Below are 12,544 nucleotides of genomic sequence, written 5' to 3'. Positions count from 1 at the left end.
GATGCAAAATGTTTTTTCCTAATAAGAAAAACAAAGCGAGAGTTTGAAGCGGGACTGTGCCGTGGAAACACTCTTTATCTGATCTCATAAATCATGTGGCGACCCCCCCAGGCTCCGCCCCCCCTCCGGGAGGGGAGACGGACCACCCAGACTCCATCACTCACTCTAATCACTGTTTTCAGTTTTATGAGGCTGTTTTGTAAATGGAGTTTTGTATTAAAGTCACATTCCAGAGCGAGAGCCTCAGGTGAGGCTCGGGAACAGAGATCTGTATCGGCCGACAGGAAACACAAAATATTCTCGTTATGATTCAGCAGCCTCTCAAAAATGATGATGATGATGCTCAGAGTTTATCTCCTTCATACGTTCGATGGGTTTCTTTTTAAAGTGACGAGAAACACAAGTGTAAACATGTAAAAATCACCCAAACTGGAGATTGGAGGTTTTAAAGACGTTTTAAAGACTGAAACATGAAGACGTCTTTCTGTCCTCAACGTTTATTATTCAATGTGAAGTAGATTTAAAGATGAATTCAGTGAAAAGTAGATTCATACATGACGGTCGGGCTGTTAGCATCTCAGATTGTATCTCTAATCACAGCCAGGACAACAACCAAACAACAGCCGGGACAACAACCAAACAACAGCCGGGACAACAACCAAACAACAGCCAGGACACCAGCCTAACAACAGCCTAACAACAGCCAAACAACAGCCAAACAACAGCCTAACAACAGCCTAACAACAGCCTAACAACAGCCAAACAACAGCCTAACAACAGCCAAACAACAGCCTAACAACAGCCTAACAACAGCCTAACAACAGCCTAACAACAGCCTAACAACAGCCTAACAACAGCCTAACAACAGCCTAACAACAGCCTAACAACAGCCAAACAACAGCCTAACATCAGCCTAACAACAGCCCAACAACAGCCAAACAACAACCAAACAACAGCCGGGACAACAACCAAACAACAGCCTAACAACAGCCTAACAACAGCCTAACAACAGCCAAACAACAGCCAAACAACAGCCTAACAACAGCCAAACAACAGCCTAACAACAGTCTAACAACAGCCCAACAACAGCCAAACAACAACCAAACAACAGCCGGGACAACAACCAAACAACAGCCTAAAAACAACCAAACAACAGCCTAACAACAGCCAAACAACAACCAAACAACAGCCTAACAACAGCCAAACAACAGCCTAACAACAGCCTAACAACAGCCTAACAACAGCCTAACAACAGCCAAACAACAGCCTAACAACAGGCTAACAACAACCAAACAACAGCCTAACAACAGCCAAACAACAGCCTAACAACAGCCTAACAACAGCCTAACAACAACAACCAAACAACAGCCAAACAACAGCCAAACAACAGCCTAACAACAGCCTAACAACAGCCTAACAACAGCCTAACAACAGCCAAACAACAGCCTAACAACAGCCGGGACAACAACCAAACAACAGCCGGGACAACAGCCTAACAACAGCCTAACAACAGCCAAACAACAGCCTAACAACAGCCTAACAACAACCAAACAACAGCCAAACAACAGCCTAACAACAGCCAAACAACAGCCTAACAACAGCCTAACAACAGCCTAACAACAACAACCAAACAACAGCCAAACAACAGCCAAACAACAGCCTAACAACAGCCTAACAACAGCCAAACAACAGCCTAACAACAGCCTAACAACAGCCGGGACAACAACCAAACAACAGCCGGGACAACAGCCTAACAACAGCCTAACAACAGCCAAACAACAGCCTAACAACAGCCTAACAACAACCAAACAACAGCCTAACAACAGCCTAACAACAGCCTAACAACAGCCTAACAACAGCCAAACAACAGCCTAACAACAGCCAAACAACAGCCTAACAACAGCCTAACAACAGCCAAACAACAGCCTAACAACAGCCTAACAACAACCAAACAACAGCCTAACAACACCCTAACAACAGCCTAACAACAGCCAAACAACAACCAAACAACAGCCAAACAACAGCCTAACAACAGCCTAACAACAGCCTAACAACAGCCTAACAACAACCAAACAACAGCCAAACAACAGCCTAACAACAGCCTAACAACAGCCTAACAACAGAATAATAACAGCCAAACAACAGCCTAACAACAGCCTAACAACAGCCTAACAACAGCCAAACAACAGCCTAACAACACCCTAACAACAGCCTAACAACAGCCTAACAACAGCCAAACAACAGCCTAACAACAGCCAAACAACAGCCTAACAACAGCCAAACAACAGCCTAACAACAACCAAACAACAGCCAAACAACAGCCTAACAACAGCCTAACAACAGCCTAACAACAGCCTAACAACAGCCAAACAACAGCCTAACAACAGCTGGTCCTGAGGACCTGCAGACACTTTAATTGTGTTTCAGCAGCTTCTTTGTAACAGAAGAGATCAGAGAACAGAGAGGTGTGCTAGTGTTGATGTGCTGCAGATGTGACAGAAAAATGGACAAACTACTGCTGAGTGGAAAAACTAAACACACACACACACACACACACACACACACACACACACACACACACACACACACACACACACACACACACACACACACACACACACACACACACACACACACACACACTGTATATTAATGAGTTTTTTTTTCCCAGTTTAACAACAAAAACTACGAGACACCAAAAAAAACTCATCATCTTCTCTGAACAACAGACCTGAAGTCAGTTGATTAAACGACAGAAGTGATTCTCCTCCTCAGGTTCACCAGCCGGCCTCTCGACCCGTCAGAGAACTGATCTGATTCTCGGATTCTCGGATTCTGATTCTGATTCTCTGATTCTGATTCTGATTCTCTGATTCTGATTCTCTGATTCTCTGATTCTCGGATTCTGATTCTCGGATTCTCGGATTCTCTGATTCTGATTCTGATTCTCTGATTCTCTGATTCTCTGATTCTCTGATTCTGATTCTGATTCTCGGATTCTCTGATTCTCTGATTCTCTGATTCTCTGATTCTGATTCTGATTCTCGGATTCTCGGATTCTCTGATTCTGATTCTCTGATTCTCTGATTCTCTGATTCTCTGATTCTCTGATTCTGATTCTCAGATTCTCGGATTCTCTGATTCTGATTCTCGGATTCTCGGATTCTCTGATTCTGATTCTGATTCTCTGATTCTCTGATTCTGATTCTGATTCTCTGATTCTCTGATTCTCTGATTCTGATTCTGATTATCGGATTCTCTGATTCTCTGATTCTCTGATTCTGATTCTCTGATTCTGATTCTGATTCTCTGATTCTGATTCTCTGATTCTCTGATTCTCTGATTCTGATTCTGATTCTCGGATTCTCGGATTCTCTGATTCTGATTCTCTGATTCTCTGATTCTGATTCTGATTATCGGATTCTCTGATTCTCTGATTCTCTGATTCTGATTCTCTGATTCTGATTCTGATTCTCTGATTCTGATTCTCTGATTCTCTGATTCTCTGATTCTGATTCTGATTCTCTGATTCTCGGATTCTGATTCTCGGATTCTCGGATTCTCGGATTCTCGGATTCTGATTCTCTGATTCTCTGATTCTCTGATTCTGATTCTGATTATCGGATTCTCTGATTCTCTGATTCTCTGATTCTGATTCTCTGATTCTGATTCTGATTCTCTGATTCTGATTCTCTGATTCTCTGATTCTCTGATTCTCTGATTCTGATTCTGATTCTCGGATTCTCTGATTCTCTGATTCTGATTCTCTGATTCTGATTCTGATTCTCTGATTCTCTGATTCTGATTCTCTGATTCTCTGATTCTCTGATTCTCTGATTCTGACTCTCTGATTCTCTGATTCTCTGATTCTGATTCTCTGATTCTGATTCTCTGATTCTGATTCTGATTCTCTGATTCCGATTCTCTGATTCTCTGATTCTCTGATTCTGATTCTGATTCTGATTCTCGGATTCTCTGATTCTCTGATTCTGATTCTCTGATTCTGATTCTCTGATTTTGATTCTGATTCTCTGATTCTGATTCTCTGATTCTGATTCTGATTCTGATTCTCTGATTCTGATTCTCTGATTCTCTGATTCTCTGATTCTCTGATTCTCTGATTTTGATTCTGATTCTCGGATTCTCGGATTCTCTGATTCTCTGATTCTGATTCTGATTCTCGGATTCTCGGATTCTCTGATTCTGATTCTCTGATTCTCTGATTCTGATTCTCAGATTCTCGGATTCTCGGATTCTGATTCTCGGATTCTGATTCTCGGATTCTCGGATTCTGATTCTCTGATTCTCTGATTCTGATTCTCTGATTCTCTGATTCTGATTCTCTGATTCTCTGATTCTCTGATTCTCTGATTCTCTGATTCTGATTCTGATTCTGATTCTCGGATTCTCGGATTCTGATTCTCTGATTCTGATTCTCTGATTCTGATTCTGATTCTCGGATTCTGATTCTCTGATTCTCTGATTCTGATTCTGATTCTCGGATTCTCGGATTCTCTGATTCTGATTCTGATTCTGATTCTCTGATTCTGATTCTGATTCTCTGATTCTGATTCTCTGATTCTCTGATTCTCTGATTCTCTGATTCTGATTCTGATTCTCGGATTCTCTGATTCTCTGATTCTGATTCTCTGATTCTGATTCTCTGATTCTGATTCTGATTCTGATTCTCTGATTCCGATTCTCTGATTCTCTGATGAACGGCGCCGTGTCGGCGAAGATGAAGCTTCACAGCTGTCCGTTCGCTCTGTTTGTCTTTAAAGGGAATAAAGTAGGAGAGACGGATGAGATCACTGTTAACATTCCTGCTGTTAATGTAAACACGTGACCCTGAACGTAGCACGCTGTCAAGAGACGCGCCTATATATATCAATAGATGGCATTTTTAAATGTTCTGTTTGCAGCATCAACAGGAAGCTGTTTGTTGCCCTTCAGGATGCTGAAGCTCCGCCCCCCACCTGTCCGGCCTGCAGGTAAACACCTGGTCATCAGCACTGAGGTGCAAACTGTAAACCAGCTCGTTATCGGTCCACCGTTCTCTTCAATAAAGAGATAAAAGGCCTGCAGACAGAACTCAGGGCACAGAGTTCGGTTCTCTTTGTTTTTTTAATTTAAACTTTATTGAAGCAGGAAATGAAACACACGTTGCGTTCGGAGCTACTTCCTGTCGGCTCCGTTTACCTTCGTTTGTCCTGCGCTGTCGACTTCGCCTGCAGGCGACGAAAAAACTTTCCCCTCATCGACTTTTAAGTGCGGTTGTAAAACCACAGAAGAAGTCCCGAGGTTTGTCCCTTTGACCTCCATCGGTGGGGGTCAAAGGTCACAGAGGGTCCGATGCAGTTCAGTCAGGATGCGATGGATGCAGAGAGGTCAGTGTGACGTGTGAGGCAGCTGTCAATCATCTCCTCCATGGAGGTAGTTTTAATGGGAGGCTTTCATAATGATGGGGACGTTTTATGAGAGCAGTCCGCTGTATTTCCTGCAGCCTGCTCTAAACTTTCCCAGAATGCCGAGCTGTGATTGTGAGGTTTCAACAGACCGGATGAACCAACGTTCTGGTTCCGTGTTCCTCCTGCCGGTCCGACGGACTCTGCTCCGTCCCGGTAACGTTTTCAGGACTTCACGTGTTACGCGAGGACGCATCCTGAATGTGTTATCATTAAAACACCTTCAGCGTGCGGCGCAAATCCGACTCTCACCGCTCCGGTTGGGATTGACCGCTGACTGATATCAATCATGGCTTTTCAGGAATGTTTGGGAACGATGGGGGGAATGTGTGGCTGTGAAAAAGTGGGTCAGGAATTCTTTCACCAGAAACACGACCACCACAAATTAACCAGATTTCAACAGCGGAGGTGGAAACATTTCTGCCTGACTGACAGATTTCAGCAGGAGGGTGTGTGTGTGTGTGTGGAGGAGGGGGGGGCACTGACAGAGAGGAACGTGAACATCCTCAGCTGCAGTGAAGAGAAAACACCAAACAGCTGTTTTAAAGCACCAACACACTGTATTTAAAGCTGTACACACACACACACACACACACACACACACACACACACACACACACACACACACACACACACACACACACACACACACACACAGTGTACATCCGTATATAGACAGTGTGTACGTACATGTATACATCTGTACAACCCCGTTTCCCAGAAAGCTGGAACGCTGTGGTAAACTGTAAATAAAAACAGACTTTCATTTAATTGAGAAATCATTTTCTAAATCAACATATCAAATGTTGAAAATGAGAAATGTTTTTGTTTTATGTAAAATTTATGCTTATTTTGAATTTTAAAAGTTGGGACAGGTTCATGTTCACCACTGTGCTGCATCACTTCTTTTAACAACACTCTGTAAACGTTTTGGGAACCTGAGGAGACCAGTTTCTGGAGTTTTGAAAGTGAAATGTGGTCCCATTCCTGCCTGATACTTTACACGTGCTTGCATTGGTCAATATCGTCAGGAAACATAAATCGTTATGCTGACGACACTCGGCTCTATTTTTCTACGAGAACGTCTATGAAACACAAAAGTTCTGGATGAGCTGAAACTTTCAAAATCCTGAAAACCATCTCCAACCATACGGTTCCTCTGGAGAACTGCGAGGACCCTCAGATTTGTTCTTCTTTCATCTCTGTAATATTATTTATAATCAGGAACGTCCTTCCTCAGCATGAGGAGGAGGAGTAGGAAGAGGAGGAGGAGGAGGAGGAGCAGGAGGAGTAGGAGGAGGAGTCGACTCCTCCCAGGTCGGGTGCCGGCGGTCCGAGGTGTTTGTGGGTTTCCAGGTTGTTGTGGACGTTCTGGAAGTGTTTCAGGAAGGTCGATCCAGTTGAAGCTGGACGAAGAAGTTCAAACAGGAACGGCTTCGTATTTAGTCTGCAGCCGGGGTGGCGGAGCGAGGGGGGTGGGGGGTTTGACATACCTGGGGCCCCAGTTAACCCTCGCTCTGCTTTTTCCAGTCAACCCCCCCCCTCAACCCCGCCCTCCCTCTCTGCTTCACTTTGTTTATTTTACTGCCTTCAGGATCTTTTTTTTTCTGCAGCTGCAGAGGTTCAAGGTGGACAAATCAGAGACACTCTGAGACACTCTGAGACACTCTGAGACACACTGCAGAAATCCTCTTCCTCTTCCTGGGTCAGAGGTCATAGAAACGGCCGCTTGGCTGCTGAAGGATCAGAACTTCCTGTTTGCTGATGTAACACCTGACATCAGATCTGAGCGGACAGATGTGACAAACAGCTGGAATCTGTGACTCATCAGTCCTGCAGGAGGACGCTGCAAACAGGAAGCAACACCGTGATGTTTCATAGTCCTCATGTTCCTCCTCAGTCCTCATGTACATGTTTCTACTGTGAACTTAACATGTATGTAACACCTATGACACGCAGGTAAAAAAGACAGAACCTCAGACGTTGTCGTGGCGACAGAAGAGGAAGCCGACTGTGTTTTGGACTCGATGACACCGACTTCATGTCGAACATGTCGGACTCAGTGGGTCGCCGGTTCTGTTTCTGCCTGGTGTAGAAATCAAACGTCCTCCTCGGCTCTGCCTCAAGCAGCTGGAAGTCATTACCCCCCCCCGTACCCCTCCCCCTCCTCTTCCTCCTCTTCCTCCCCCACCGTCACACAGCCAACTGTGTTTTTTACCACATTATGAATCCATTCAGGACTCCGAGCCAGCTGTGACGTCAACGACGACGACTCCAGCGCAAAACATCCGACGGGCCGCTGTCCGTCATCGGTGAGCGATCAATAATCAATAATCAATAACCAGAATAAACTGCTGACACATTTGAAACATGATGAGGTAAATAAGGAGACAGCAGGTTGAAGATTTAATCCATGTTGAAGAGATTTAAACCTGCAACAAGTTTAGAGACACTGATCAATCATTGATCAATCACTGATCAATCACTGATCAATCATTGGACCAGTTGCTGACCAATCAATTTCACCAATTGTTGCAGCAATCAGGGACCAATCATTAAAGTTTGAATTGAAGTCTGATTTAAAGTGTGATGAGCTGCAGGATGAACACAACAACAGACTATTAACAGAGTTAATGCTGCTGAATGTGTCTGCTGGTGATCAGACTCATTGATCTGAAGGTCGATCAATAACACATCTGAGCTCCACCTGAAGTTCAGAGAAGAGATCCTTCACAAACAATCTAACTGTTATAATTTCCCTCCCAGAATCCTCGGCGGCCGAGCGCCGTGTCGTTACGGTAAACACGTACCGGCTGCTGTGAACACGGAGGAGGTCTGGATCTGGTTTTCATTCCCTCTGCAGGTCCGACGGTTCGCTCAGCACGCGACTCCTCGGAGGCTCCAACGCTTTGTGATCCTGAACGTGACTTAACGAGTCAAAAACCTCCAGCGGAGAACAAACACTGTGACTCACCGGTCTGCAGCTCCTGTTGGACTTTAAGAGCAGAAACACACGAAGCTGCTGTTTCACAGCCGTAAACGGCTTTAACCCACGAAACTGATGAACACAGAAACAAGAAGCAGAAAGAAACAAAAAGCTGCGATAACAAAATCCTCTTTCAGAAAGAAGACACGCAGGACGTTTGGATCGACTCATCCTTCGAGATAAAAGAAGAATAGAAAGACAAAACGAATAAAAAACTGTGTAACATTATTTATAAAAGTGTTTGTCGCTTCCGATTCAGAAATGTCTTCAGCTGCAATACCAGCGAGTGCCACTAGAGGTCGTCTCCAAAAAGCCTCCGGCTCCATAGACTCCCATTCAACTTCTCTCATCAAATCCAAAGTGAATAAAATGTGTCCATCAGTTATCTCGGTGTTGTTAGCTAAAGTCACTCCTTCTTCTTAGTTTTCTGGAGGTCCATCTGAAAATAATCCCTCATTCATTAGAAAAGAAGATTCAAGAACACCTGTTTTTGGGGGCGTGTCTGTTTGATTGACAGGCCTGTGGTGCAGTCAGGTTACAGCTATCGGTGGGCGGGACGTAGTATTGTCAGGTTTCCAATCAGATCAGTCAGATCTACCTCTGGCTCCTCCCCCAGCTCGTCCAAATATGGTCACTTCCTGCTCCAAACCGCTCCGAACTAGTAAAGATGGTGACGGACAGAATCTGAACTGGAGGATTCATAACGTTCACAAACCAACGATGACGTCACTGATGGATGATGACATCACTGCTGGTTGATGACATCACTGCGAGTTAATGACATCGCTACTGGTTGCCTCTCACCCCAAACGTAGCTCCGTTAACCAGCCCCTGGTGGCCCTCGGTGGTGTTGCACTTTAAGACACTTTTCAAGCCTGAAGCAATGAACATTTTTACATACAGTCTGTGGTCGTCACTGATGGAAGAGGACGAAAGACTGAACCCAGGTGAGCTGCAACAGCTGACCACCTCTCAGGTAGACTGGGACCGCCTCCAGGAGGGTGGGAGGGACCTCACAGGAACTTACCAAAACCAAACCAATCGAAATGCTCCAACAACCTGCAGAGATCAATGACATGATTTATTGATCTGGTTCCATCAGACATGTCGGTGAGGATATTAATAATAATAAGGAGCTCTTGGTGTGATGTTTGTCTGACTGCTGCCTTCACTGACGCCTCAGTCATCTGAACTCCGGAGGAAACTGTGAGTCACACTGAACCTGAAGAGGAGAAAGCAAAGTGCTGCAGATGTTTGAGGTAAACGAAGGTTAACGTAAACAGGAAGCTCTGTGTGATTACAGTGAACGCAGCGCTGCTGTAAACACAGCGAGGACACGACACGTCTCCTTAAAACCTCACTGAACTCTGAGGGACTCACGTCCACCCGGGTCATTATTTAAAATCAGTTATAGAAGAAGAAATTATGATTTCATGAGATTCATCTCTGACGCTCTGAGACAAAAAAAAAAATCAAATGTTGAAACTGAGATATTTTATTGTTCATTGAAAAATATCTGCTTATTTTAAATTTGATGGTAGCAACACGTTTCAAAGAAGTTGTGACAAAAGCAACAAAATACTGTAAAAGTTGTGTAACGCAAAAAAACAGGTGGTAGAAATCACTGCATGGGCTCAGGAACACTTGTGAAAACCATCGTCTGTGAACACAGTTCATCGCTGCGTCCACAAATGCTGTTAAAACTCTCCAAAGAAGAAACCAGATAGAAACATGATCCAGAAACACCGCCGCCTTCTCTGGACCAAGATCATTGAAGATGGACTGAGGTGAAGTGGACAACTGTCCTGAGGTCTGATGGATCACAATCTGAGATTCTGTTTGGAAATCATGGACGCTGCATCCTCCAGGTTAAAGAGGAGAGGGACCATCCAGCTTGTTATCAGCTCAGTTCTAAAGCCAGCATCTGTGATGGTACAGGGATGCATTAGTGCACATGGCATGGGTAGCTTGAACATCTGGAAGGAAGCATTAATGCTGAATGATATATTCAGGTTTTGGAGCAACATATGCTGCCATCCAGACAACGTCTCTTTCAGGGAAGGTCTTGTTTATTTCAGCAGAACAACGTCCAACCACATTCTGCACGTATTCCAACAGCATGGTTCTCTAGTAGAAGAGTCCGCTGATAAACTGGCCTCCTGCAGTCCACATCTGTCAATCATTGAAAACATCTGGAGCATCAGGACATGAACAATACAACAAAGGAGACCCTGAACTGTTGAGCAGCTGAACACATTTCACTTTCTAAACTCCAGAAACTGGTCTCCTCAGTTCCCTAACGTTTAAGCTAATATTTTTCATAAAACAATAACATTTCTCAGTTTCAGCAGTTGATATTTTGTCTTTGTTCTATTTTCTATTAAATATGCGTTGACACGATTTGGGACTGTCGTCTCTCTTTCCTTCTTCATGTCTCGGTTGTTTCTTCATGAATCCTCTCCGAGATCATCTCCTTCCTTGTTCAAAGCCGACCTTCACTCGTCTCCAACTCTTTGTCCGAGAAACAAAGGAAAGCTGATAGAAACAGACTCGTCGCCGCCTGACGATGACCTGCTGGGATGTGACGAGTCTTCGCTTCCTCTCTCCCGGCCACGCAGGAACTGGAGGTCATCAAACTGTTGCCATGGAAACCATAAATCAGAGCGTGTTTCTGTGGAGACAGGATGAGCGACTGACAGACGTCCTGAGGTTCATCGGAGTTTAATCAGGGTGGAGACGTCGGTTTGGTTTTTGGTCTGACGACGAATGAACAAACTTCTGACAACGAATAACTGATTGATAACAAATTGAACTGAGCAGCTTCAGTTTGAATTCATTATTTATGTTTGTTTTAATTGATCATTTTAATAAATGATGTCACAACGTCACATGTTCGCAGTTATCTCAGTGTTGTTAGCTAAAGTCACTCCTTCTTATTAGTTTTCTGGAGGTCCATCTGAAAATAATCCCTCATTCATTAGAAAAGAAGATTCAAGAAGACCTGTTTTTGGGGGCGTGTCTGTTTGATTGACAGGCCTGTGGTGCAGTCAGGTTACAGATGTCACTCGCTCTTAATCTGAAAGTCTGTTTGCTGTCTGTGAGTTCAGACCAATCAGAACCATCAGTGATGTCATCATCCATCAGTGATGTCATCAACCATCAGTGATGTCATTGTTGGTTTGTGAACGTTATGAATCCTCCAGTTCAGATTCTGTCCGTCACCATCTTTGATAGTTCGGAGCGGTTTGGAGCAGGAAGTGACCATATTTGGACGAGCTGGGGGAGGAGCCAGCGGTGGATCTGACTGATCTGATTGGAAACCTGACGATACTACGTCCCGCCCACCGATATCATCATCTCTGATGTTATCAGAGCAAAAATCTAGAACCAGAGGTCGGATCTGACAGTAGAACCTCAGCAGAACCTCAGTAGAGTCTCAGTAGAACCTCAGTAGAACCCCAGTAGAACCCCAGTAGAGTCTCAGTTGAACCCCAGTAGAGTCTCAGCTGATTTCAGGTCTGTTGCTGATAATGATGAATCAGTTCCAGATGTTCGTTCTGTTCCTGCAGCAGATCTGGGGTCAGATTACTGAGACTACCCATGATGCACTGGGAGCTCCTCTTCCTCTTGCTCCTGGTTTTCAGTTCACTGACTCGGGATCAGTTCAACCTGCAGAAACACAAAAAAAAACATCCAATCAGGTCACACTTCCTCCTGGAACAGACCAATCAGCAGCCGGCTCTGTTTTTAAAAAACACAAACGAGTCAGCAGAAACATCCAACATCTGGAAATCATCTTCAACCTGTTTTTTATTGTTGCCATGACAACCTGCGGAGCGACGGCTTCACACGTGCCCTGTGTGTTACTGCGTGTTGGTGTAACTTTGTGTTAGTCTGTGTTATAAACAGCGGTTACGCACATCAGCCTCCTCCTGCTGCTGCAGTAACCAGTTAACTCAGTAGAACTCGGTAGAACTCAGTAGAACTCTGAGGACCAGAGATGGTTGTTGTGATGTTCTTCTGAGACAAACTGGTCCAGATTCCGTCTCTGCCACCTCCTGCTGGTCAGAAGCTGAACTGTCTGAGACTCTTC

Source organism: Brachyistius frenatus, unplaced genomic scaffold, assembly GCF_029030835.1.
Source record: "Brachyistius frenatus isolate BFR_SWC_R1_liver_20210118 unplaced genomic scaffold, ASM2903083v1 Contig_191, whole genome shotgun sequence".
NCBI classification, from domain to species: domain Eukaryota; kingdom Metazoa; phylum Chordata; class Actinopteri; family Embiotocidae; genus Brachyistius; species Brachyistius frenatus.
Note: the sequence above shows the minus strand (reverse complement) of the source record.